General features: G+C 43.2%; 1 long non-coding RNA gene across 5 annotated transcripts in view; it reads left to right on the top strand.

Moving 5' to 3' along the window:
* The window catches only part of LOC142665474 (uncharacterized), a 155,313-nt gene that overhangs the window by 29,463 nt on the left and 113,014 nt on the right, over window positions 1-12,836 (top strand). For all 5 annotated transcript variants that reach the window (XR_012851512.1, XR_012851513.1, XR_012851510.1 and 2 more), the window contains exon 2: window positions 11,220-11,297. This is a non-coding gene — a long non-coding RNA (uncharacterized LOC142665474). The remainder of the gene's footprint in view (window positions 1-11,219; window positions 11,298-12,836) is intronic.

Raw genomic sequence — 12,836 nt, 5'->3', positions numbered from 1 at the left:
ATATACAGACACCGGGCGGCCATAATAACTCCACCAACCCGTACATTATATATATACAGACACCGGGCGGCCATAATAACCCACCAACCCGTACATTATATATATACATACACCGGGCGGCCATAATAACCCCACCAACCCATACATTATATATATACAGACACCGGGCGACCATAATAACCCCACCAACCTGTACATTATATATATACAGACACCGGGCGGCCATAATAACCCCACCAACCTATACATTATATATATACAGACACCGGGCGACCATAATAACTCCACCAACCTGTACATTATATATATACAGACACCGGGCGACCATAATAACCTCACCAACCCGTACATTATATATATACAGACACCGGGCGACCATAATAACCCCACCAACCCGTACATTATATATATATACAGACACCGGGCGACCATAATAACCTCACCAACCTGTACATTATATATATACAGACACCGGGCGACCATAATAACTCCACCAACCCGTACATTATATATATATACAGACACCGGGCGACCATAATAACCTCACCAACCTGTACATTATATATATACAGACACCGGGCGACCATATATATATATATATACAGACACCGGGCGACCATAATAACCTCACCAACCTGTACATTATATATATACAGACACCGGGCGAAAATAATAACCTCACCAACCCGTACATTATATATATACAGACACCGGGCGACCATAATAACCTCACCAACCCGTACATTATATATATACAGACACCGGGCGACCATAATAACCCCACCAACCCGTACATTATATATATACAGACACCGGGCGACCATAATAACCCCACCAACCCGTACATTATATATATATACAGACACCGGGCGACCATAATAACCCCACCAACCTGTACATTATATATATACAGACACCGGGCGGCCATAATAACTCCACCAACCCGTACATTATATATATACAGACACCGGGCGACCATAATAACCTCACCAACCTGTACATTATATATATATACAGACACCGGGCGACCGTAATAACCCCACCAACCCGTACATTATATATATACAGACACCGGGCGACCATAATAACTCCACCAACCCGTACATTATATATATACAGACACCGGGCGACCATAATAACCTCACCAACCTGTACATTATATATATATACAGACACCGGGCGACCATAATAACCCCACCAACCCGTACATTATATATATATATATATATATATATATATATATATATACACAGACACCGGGCGACCATAATAACCCCACCAACCCGTACATTATATATATATACAGACACCGGGCGACCATAATAACCTCACCAACCCGTACATTATATATATACAGACACCGGGCGACCATAATAACCTCACCAACCCGTACATTATATATATACAGACACCGGGCGACCATAATAACCCCACCAACCCGTACATTATATATATACAGACACCGGGCGACCATAATAACCCCACCAACCTGTACATTATATATATACAGACACCGGGCGACCATAATAACCCCACCAACACGTACATTATATATATACAGACACCGGGCGACCATAATAACCCCACCAACCCGTACATTATATATATACAGACACCGGGCGACCATAATAACCCCACCAACCCGTACATTATATATATACAGACACCGGGCGACCATAATAACCCCACCAACCCGTACATTATATATATACAGACACCGGGCGAACATAATAACCCCACCAACCTGTACATTATATATATACAGACACCGGGCGACCATAATAACCCCACCAACCTGTACATTATATATATACAGACACCGGGCGACCATAATAACCCCACCAACCCGTACATTATATATATACAGACACCGGGCAGCCATAATAACCTCACCAACCGTACATTATATATATACAGACACCGGGCGACCGTAATAACCCCACCAACCCGTACATTATATATATATACAGACACCGGGCGACCATAATAACTCCACCAACCCGTACATTATATATATACAGACACCGGGCGACCATAATATCCCCACCAACCCGTACATTATATATATACAGACACCGGGCGACCATAATAACCCCACCAACCCGTACATTATATATATATACAGACACCGGGCGACCATAATAACCCCACCAACCTGTACATTATATATATACAGACACCGGGCGGCCATAATAACCCCACCAACCCGTACATTATATATATACAGACACCGGGCGGCCATAATAACCACACCAACCTGTACATTATATATATACAGACACCGGGCGACCATAATAACCTCACCAACCCGTACATTATATATATACGGACACCGGGCGACCATAATAACCCACCAACCGTACATTATATATATACAGACACCGGGCGACCATAATAACCTCACCAACCCGTACATTATATATATATACAGACACCGGGCGACCATAATAACCCCACCAACCTGTACATTATATATATACAGACACCGGGCGACCATAATAACCTCACCAACCCGTACATTATATATATACAGACACCGGGCGACCATAATAACCCCACCAACCTGTACATTATATATATACAGACACCGGGCGACCATAATAACCCCACCAACCTGTACATTATATATATACAGACACCGGGCGACCATAATAACCCCACCAACCCGTACATTATATATATACAGACACCGGGCGACCATAATAACCCCACCAACCCGTACATTATATATATACAGACACCGGGCGACCATAATAACCCCACCAACCCGTACATTATATATATACAGACACCGGGCGACCATAATAACCCCACCAACCTGTACATTATATATATACAGACACCGGGCGACCATAATAACCCCACCAACCCGTACATTATATATATATATACAGACACCGGGCGACCATAATAACCCCACCAACCCGTACATTATATATATACAGACACCGGGCGACCATAATAACCCCACCAACCCGTACATTATATATATACAGACACCGGGCGACCATAATAACCCCACCAACCCGTACATTATATATATACAGACACCGGGCGGCCATAATAACCCCACCAACCCGTACATTATATATATATATACAGACACCGGGCGACCATAATAACCCCACCAACCCGTACATTATATATATACAGACACCGGGCGACCATAATAACTCCACCAACCCGTACATTATATATATACAGACATCGGGCGACCATAATAACCCCACCAACCCGTACATTATATATATACAGACACCGGGCGACCATAATAACCCCACCAACCTGTACATTATATATATACAGACACCGGGCGACCGTAATAACCCCACCAACCCGTACATTATATATATACAGACACCGGGCGACCATAATAACTCCACCAACCCGTACATTATATATATACAGACACCGGGCGACCATAATAACCCCACCAACCCGTACATTATATATATACAGACACCGGGCGACCATAATAACCTCACCAACCCGTACATTATATATATACAGACACCGGGCGACCATAATAACCCCACCAACCCGTACATTATATATATACAGACACCGGGCGACCATAATAACCCCACCAACCTGTACATTATATATATACAGACACCGGGCGACCATAATAACCTCACCAACCCGTACATTATATATATACAGACACCGGGCGACCATAATAACCCCACCAACCTGTACATTATATATATACAGACACCGGGCGACCATAATAACCCCACCAACCTGTACATTATATATATACAGACACCGGGCGACCATAATAACCCCACCAACCCGTACATTATATATATACAGACACCGGGCGACCATAATAACCCCACCAACCCGTACATTATATATATATACAGACACCGGGCGACCATAATAACTCCACCAACCCGTACATTATATATATACAGACACCGGGCGACCATAATAACCCCACCAACCTGTACATTATATATATACAGACACCGGGCGACCGTAATAACCCCACCAACCCGTACATTATATATATACAGACACCGGGCGACCATAATAACTCCACCAACCCGTACATTATATATATATACAGACACCGGGCGACCATAATAACCCCACCAACCCGTACATTATATATATACAGACACCGGGCGACCATAATAACCTCACCAACCCGTACATTATATATATACAGACACCGGGCGACCATAATAACCCCACCAACCCGTACATTATATATATATACAGACACCGGGCGACCATAATAACCCCACCAACCGTACATTATATATATACAGACACCGGGCGACCATAATAACCTCACCAACCCGTACATTATATATATATACAGACACCGGGCGACCATAATAACCTCACCAACCCGTACATTATATATATATATACAGACACCGGGCGACCATAATAACCTCACCAACCCGTACATTATATATATATACAGACACGGGGCGACCATAATAACCCCACCAACCTGTACATTATATATATACAGACACCGGGCGACCATAATAACCCCACCAACCCGTACATTATATATATACAGACAGCGGGCGACCATAATAACCTCACCAACCCGTACATTATATATATACAGACACCGGGCGACCGTAATAACCCCACCAACCTGTACATTATATATATACAGACACCGGGCGACCATAATAACCCCACCAACCTGTACATTATATATATACAGACACCGGGCGACCATAATAACCCCACCAACCCGTACATTATATATATACAGACACCGGGCGACCATAATAACCCCACCAACCCGTACATTATATATATACAGACACCGGGCGACCATAATAACCCCACCAACCCGTACATTATATATATATACAGACACCGGGCGACCATAATAACCCCACCAACCCGTACATTATATATATACAGACACCGGGCGACCATAATAACCCACCAACCTGTACATTATATATATATACAGACACCGGGCGACCATAATATCCCCACCAACCCGTACATTATATATATACAGACACCGGGCGACCATAATAACCCCACCAACCCGTACATTATATATATATACAGACACCGGGCGACCATAATATCCCCACCAACCCGTACATTATATATATACAGACACCGGGCGACCATAATAACCCCACCAACCGTACATTATATATATATACAGACACCGGGCGACCATAATAACCTCACCAACCTGTACATTATATATATACAGACACCGGGCGACCATAATAACCTCACCAACCCGTACATTATATATATACAGACACCGGGCGACCATAATAACCCCACCAACCCGTACATTATATATATACAGACACCGGGCGACCATAATAACCCCACCAACCTGTACATTATATATATATATACAGACACCGGGCGAACATAATAACCCCACCAACCCGTACATTATATATATACAGACACCGGGCGACCATAATAACCCCACCAACCCGTACATTATATATATATACAGACACCGGGCGACCATAATAACCCCACCAACCCGTACATTATATATATACAGACACCGGGCGACCATAATAACCCCACCAACCCGTACATTATATATATATATACAGACACCGGGCGACCATAATAACCCCACCAACCCGTACATTATATATATACAGACACCGGGCGGCCATAATAACCCCACCAACCCGTACATTATATATATACAGACACCGGGCGGCCATAATAACCCCACCAACCCGTACATTATATATATACAGACACCGGGCGACCATAATAACCTCACCAACCCGTACATTATATATATACAGACACCGGGCGACCATAATAACCCCACCAACCCGTACATTATATATATACAGACACCGGGCGACCATAATAACCTCACCAACCCGTACATTATATATATACAGACACCGGGCGACCATAATAACCCCACCAACCTGTACATTATATATATATACAGACACCGGGCGACCATAATAACCCCACCAACCCGTACATTATATATATACAGACACCGGGCGACCATAATAACCTCACCAACCCGTACATTATATATATACAGACACCGGGCGACCGTAATAACCCCACCAACCTGTACATTATATATATACAGACACCGGGCGACCATAATAACCCCACCAACCTGTACATTATATATATACAGACACCGGGCGACCATAATAACCCCACCAACCCGTACATTATATATATACAGACACCGGGCGGCCATAATAACCTCACCAACCCGTACATTATATATATATACAGACACCGGGCGACCATAATAACCCCACCAACCTGTACATTATATATATACAGACACCGGGCGACCATAATAACCTCACCAACCTGTACATTATATATATACAGACACCGTGCGACCATAATAACCCCACCAACCCGTACATTATATATATATACAGACACCGGGCGACCATAATAACCCCACCAACCCGTACATTATATATATACAGACACCGGGCGACCATAATAACCTCACCAACCCGTACATTATATATATACAGACACCGGGCAACCATAATAACCTCACCAACCCGTACATTATATATATACAGACACCGGGCGACCATAATAACCCCACCAACCCGTACATTATATATATACAGACACCGGGCGACCATAATAACCCCACCAACCTGTACATTATATATATACAGACACCGGGCAACCATAATAACCTCACCAACCCGTACATTATATATATACAGACACCGGGCGACCATAATAACCCCACCAACCCGTACATTATATATATACAGACACCGGGCGACCATAATAACCCCACCAACCTGTACATTATATATATACAGACACCGGGCGACCATAATAACCCCACCAACCCTGTACATTATATATATATACAGACACCGGGCGACCATAATAACCCCACCAACCTGTACATTATATATATACAGACACCGGGCAGCCATAATAACCTCACCAACCGTACATTATATATATACAGACACCGGGCGACCATAATAACCTCACCAACCTGTACATTATATATATATACAGACACCGGGCGACCATAATAACCCCACCAACCCGTACATTATATATATACAGACACCGGGCGACCATAATAACCCCACCAACCTGTACATTATATATATACAGACACCGGGCGACCATAATAACCCCACCAACCCGTACATTATATATATACAGACACCGGGCGGCCATAATAACCTCACCAACCCGTACATTATATATATATACAGACACCGGGCGACCATAATAACCCCACCAACCTGTACATTATATATATACAGACACCGGGCGACCATAATAACCTCACCAACCTGTACATTATATATATACAGACACCGTGCGACCATAATAACCCCACCAACCCGTACATTATATATATATACAGACACCGGGCGACCATAATAACCCCACCAACCCGTACATTATATATATACAGACACCGGGCGACCATAATAACCCCACCAACCTGTACATTATATATATACAGACACCGGGCAACCATAATAACCTCACCAACCCGTACATTATATATATACAGACACCGGGCAACCATAATAACCTCACCAACCCGTACATTATATATATACAGACACCGGGCGACCATAATAACCCCACCAACCCGTACATTATATATATACAGACACCGGGCGACCATAATAACCCCACCAACCCGTACATTATATATATACAGACACCGGGCAACCATAATAACCTCACCAACCCGTACATTATATATATACAGACACCGGGCGACCATAATAACCTCACCAACCCGTACATTATATATATACAGACACCGGGCGACCATAATAACCTCACCAACCCGTACATTATATATATACAGACACCGGGCGACCATAATAACCCCACCAACCTGTACATTATATATATACAGACACCGGGCGACCATAATAACCCCACCAACCTGTACATTATATATATACAGACACCGGGCGACCATAATAACCCCACCAACCCGTACATTATATATATACAGACACCGGGCGACCATAATAACCCCACCAACCTGTACATTATATATATACAGACACCGGGCAACCATAATAACCTCACCAACCCGTACATTATATATATACAGACACCGGGCGACCATAATAACCCCACCAACCCGTACATTATATATATACAGACACCGGGCGACCATAATAACCCCACCAACCTGTACATTATATATATACAGACACCGGGCGACCATAATAACCCCACCAACCCTGTACATTATATATATATACAGACACCGGGCGACCATAATAACCCCACCAACCTGTACATTATATATATACAGACACCGGGCAGCCATAATAACCTCACCAACCGTACATTATATATATACAGACACCGGGCGACCATAATAACCTCACCAACCTGTACATTATATATATATACAGACACCGGGCGGCCATAATAACCCCACCAACCCGTATATTATATATATACAGACACCGGGCGACCATAATAACCCCACCAACCCGTACATTATATATATATACAGACACCGGGTGACCATAATAACCCCACCAACCCGTACATTATATATATACAGACACCGGGCGACCATAATAACCCCACCAACCCGTACATTATATATATATACAGACACCGGGCGGCCATAATAACCCCACCAACCCGTACATTATATATATACAGACACCGGGCGACCATAATAACCCCACCAACCTGTACATTATATATATACAGACACCGGGCGACCATAATAACCCCACCAACCCGTACATTATATATATACAGACACCGGGCGACCATAATAACCCCACCAACCTGTACATTATATATATACAGACACCGGGCGACCATAATAACCCCACCAACCCGTACATTATATATATACAGACACCGGGCGACCATAATAACCCCACCAACCCGTACATTATATATATACGGACACCGGGCGACCATAATAACCCCACCAACCCGTACATTATATATATACAGACACCGGGCGACCATAATAACCCCACCAACCCGTACATTATATATATATACAGACACCGGGCGACCATAATAACCCCACCAACCCGTACATTATATATATATACAGACACCGGGCGACCATAATAACCCCACCAACCCGTACATTATATATATATACAGACACCGGGCGACCATAATAACCCCACCAACCCGTACATTATATATATATATACAGACACCGGGCGGCCATAATAACCCCACCAACCCGTACATTATATATATATACAGACACCGGGCGACCATAATAACCCCACCAACCCGTACATTATATATATATACAGACACCGGGCGACCATAATAACCCCACCAACCCGTACATTATATATATATATACAGACACCGGGCGACCGTAATAACCCCACCAACCTGTACATTATATATATACAGACACCGGGCGACCATAATAACCCCACCAACACGTACATTATATATATACAGACACCGGGCGACCATAATAACTCCACCAACCTGTACATTATATATATACAGACACCGGGCAACCATAATAACCCCACCAACCCGTACATTATATATATACAGACACTTGCGACCATAATAACTCCACCAACCCATACATTATATATATACAGACACCGGGCGACCATAATAACCTCACCAACCCGTACATTATATATATACAGACACCGGGCGACCATAATAACCCCACCAACCTGTACATTATATATATACAGACACCGGGCGACCATAATAACCCCACCAACCCGTACATTATATATATACAGACACCGGGCGACCATAATAACCCCACCAACCCGTACATTATATATATACGGACACCGGGCGACCATAATAACCCCACCAACCCTGTACATTATATATATATACAGACACCGGGCGACCATAATAACCCCACCAACCTGTACATTATATATATATATATATACAGACACCGGGCGACCATAATAACCCCACCAACCCGTACATTATATATATACAGACACCGGGCGACCATAATAACCCCACCAACCCGTACATTATATATATACAGACACCGGGCGACCATAATAACCCCACCAACCTGTACATTATATATATATACAGACACCGGGCGACCATAATAACCCCACCAACCCGTACATTATATATATACAGACACCGGGCGGCCATAATAACCCCACCAACCCGTACATTATATATATACAGACACCGGGCGACCATAATAACCCCACCAACCCGTACATTATATATATACATACACCGGGCGACCGTAATAACTCCACCAACCCGTACATTATATATATATACAGACACCGGGCGACCATAATAACCCCACCAACCTGTACATTATATATATACAGACACCGGGCGACCATAATAACCCCACCAACCCGTACATTATATATATACAGACACCGGGCGACCATAATAACCCCACCAACCCGTACATTATATATATACAGACACCGGGCGACCATAATAACCCCACCAACCCGTACATTATATATATACAGACACCGGGCGACCATAATAACCCCACCAACCCGTACATTATATATATACAGACACCGGGCGACCATAATAACCCCACCAACCCGTACATTATATATATACAGACACCGGGCGACCATAATAACCTCACCAACCTGTACATTATATATATACAGACACCGGGCGACCATAATAACTCCACCAACCCGTACATTATATATATACAGACATCGGGCGACCATAATAACCCCACCAACCCGTACATTATATATATATACAGACACCGGGCGACCATAATAACCCCACCAACCCGTACATTATATATATACAGACACCGGGCGACCATAATAACTCCACCAACCCGTACATTATATATATATATATATATACAGACACCGGGCGACCATAATAACCCCACCAACCCGTACATTATATATATATATATATATACAGACACCGGGCGACCATAATAACCCCACCAACCTGTACATTATATATATATACAGACACCGGGCGACCGTAATAACACCACCAACCTGTACATTATATATATACAGACACCGGGCGGCCATAATAACCCCACCAACCCGTACATTATATATATATATACAGACACCGGGCGACCATAATAACCCCACCAACCCGTACATTATATAGAGCTGTAATGATGTTGTGGCCATATTGATTTTTTCTGATATCAGATATAAGTAATGACTGAAAACACGACTCATGGACTTATATGTGTATTTTTCTGTATTTTTCAGGGCGTCCTGTCTGGCGATGTCCCCGTGTGTTTACCTGCAGAGTCTCCTGATCCTTCAGGCTGCGATGTGCGGTGTTGGGTGAGTGTCACTTACGTTGGTAGCCTGATATAAAAGCTTCCATTATCAGACTCCGCCACTCAGGCCTGGAAAACGCTCAAATCCTTTTCCAGTGCTCAAGAAGGTCGACACGCACCTCAAGAATTCAATTATTTTCTCCCCCGTGGTACGTACAATAGGATCAGTGTCTCCTCCAGGTTCAGATACAGCTCACATTTCCCAGACATTATTTTACACTTCTGGGCCTCTCTTAAAACCATTTTTAGTTTTTACAAAACTAAGGAGCAAGTGCGTACAATGTCTGCTGGTCCTCGGGGTAGAAGGTTTTTTTCCCCTTAAAGGGACATTCATTTATTTCTACGGGATCAAGCAGCACAGGGACCTCTGGCATGTGGGGGCCGGAGACATTGTCTTCACCAGCAGAGGAAAGTTTGGCCACTTTTGCAAAATGTTTGCGCTACAGCAGCGATGTCCGATGGTTGTAGACAAGTTGTAGGCGGGTGAAATGGCGTACGCTGGCACCGTGGGGCAGGACTTCATATATTCTGTGACAGGTCTATTACTATGCAGCAAGTATTCTGCTCTCTCATACTTACTGCGACATTTAGTATCACACATGATAAGCTTAGATACACCGACTTAGTAGACAGTATCACACATGATTGGTTTGGATACACCAACTAAGCAGACAATATCACACATAATGAGGCTTATGTACACCAACTCAGCAGACAGTATTACACATGATGGGCTTAGATACACCTAACTCAGCAGACCGTATCACACATGATAAGCCTCAATACACCAACTTAGTAGACAGTATCCCACATGATGGGGCTTAGATACAACAACTCAGCAGACAGTATTACACATGATGGGCATAGATACACCTGCTCAGAAGGCAGTATCACACATGGTGGGCTTAGATACACTAACTTAGCAGACAGTATCACATATGATGGGCTCATATACACTAACTCAGCAGACAGTATCACACATGGTGGGCTTAGATACACTAACTTAGAAGACAGTATCACACATGAAGCACTTGGATACACCAGCTCAGCAAATAGTATCAGACATGATAGGCTTAGATACACCAACTCAGCAGACAATATCATACATAATGGGCTTAGATACACTAATTCAGCAGACCGTATCACACATGATAAGCTTCAATATACCAACTTAGTAGACAGTATCCCACATGATGGGGCTTAGATACATCAACTTAGCAAACAGTATTACACATGATGAGCTTAGATACATCTGCTCAGCTGACAGTATTACACTTGATGGGCTTAGATACACCTGCTCAGAAGATTGTATCACACACGATGGGCTTAGATACATCAATTTAACAGATAGTACCACACATGATAGGCTTAGATACATCAACTCCGCAGACATTATCACTCACGATGGGCTTAGATACACCACCTCAGCAAACAGTATCACATATGATAGACTTAGATACGCTGACTCAGCAGATAGTATCACACATGATAGGATTAGATTCACCAGCTGAGCAGATTGTATCCCACATTATAAGATTAGATA

This window comes from Rhinoderma darwinii, chromosome 13 (assembly GCF_050947455.1).
Source record: "Rhinoderma darwinii isolate aRhiDar2 chromosome 13, aRhiDar2.hap1, whole genome shotgun sequence".
NCBI lineage: Eukaryota > Metazoa > Chordata > Amphibia > Anura > Rhinodermatidae > Rhinoderma > Rhinoderma darwinii.
Note: the sequence above shows the minus strand (reverse complement) of the source record. Positions and strands in the feature narration are given on the sequence as shown.